This window comes from Octodon degus, unplaced genomic scaffold (genome assembly GCF_000260255.1).
Source record: "Octodon degus isolate 3935 unplaced genomic scaffold, OctDeg1.0 scaffold00008, whole genome shotgun sequence".
Taxonomy (NCBI): Eukaryota; Metazoa; Chordata; class Mammalia; order Rodentia; family Octodontidae; genus Octodon; species Octodon degus.
The window spans coordinates 11,603,989-11,604,861 of NW_004524584.1; positions in this window are offsets into that span (position 1 = coordinate 11,603,989).

Here is an 873-nt window from a genome sequence, read left to right on the forward strand (position 1 = left end):
AAAAAAAAAAAAAAGTGAACACCCATATACGAAATCAGTAATAATCATCTAGACAACAGACCTTGTAACTTTAACAAGAATTACCTCAAGATGGACCCCAGCAGTACAGCGCTTACCCAACACGTTCAAGGCAAGGACCAGTTCTTTATGTCACTAATCTTTTGTATCGGTTGTTTGCTTGTTTGTCTGTTGCTTTGGTCTTCATTTATTTCTCCTCTGATATTTATTCCTACCTTCTACTAGACTGGAGTTCAGTTTGTGCTTGCTTTTATAATTCTCTGAAATCTCACGACAGGTTATTTCAGCTATATCTACCCTTTTCACATGGCATGAATTGTTATAAACCCCTTCTTACAATGTTTGCTGCATCCCATAGATTTTGATAGGTTGTATCTTCAGTTTCATGCATTTCACATTTTTAAAATGTGTTCTTGATTTCTTCCTTAATCATTGGTTATTCCAAAATAAATTGTTTTATCTGTTTATCTATTTGGATGCTTCACAATTTTTCTGTTGCTAATTTCTAGTTTTGTTCCATTGTGATCAGACAGAATCTGTACTGTTTCAGTTTTTAAAATTCTGGCATCTTTTGTGGTCCATCATATAGTTTATCCTGGAGACAATACCCTATTTGCTGATGAGAAGAATGTACACTCTGCACCTGGTACATGGCATGTTCTCTAGTTGTCTGTTAGGTCCATTCGGCCCAGGATACAGTTCAGTTCTGCTATTTCTTTGTAGATGCTTTTATGTGGCTAACCCATCCATTGCTGGGCTGGGGTGTTACATACCCTGCTATCTTAGTAGAGTCTCTATTTCCCTTTAGGTCTGTTACCATTTGCTTTATAGATTTAATGCTTCAATAATGGTTAT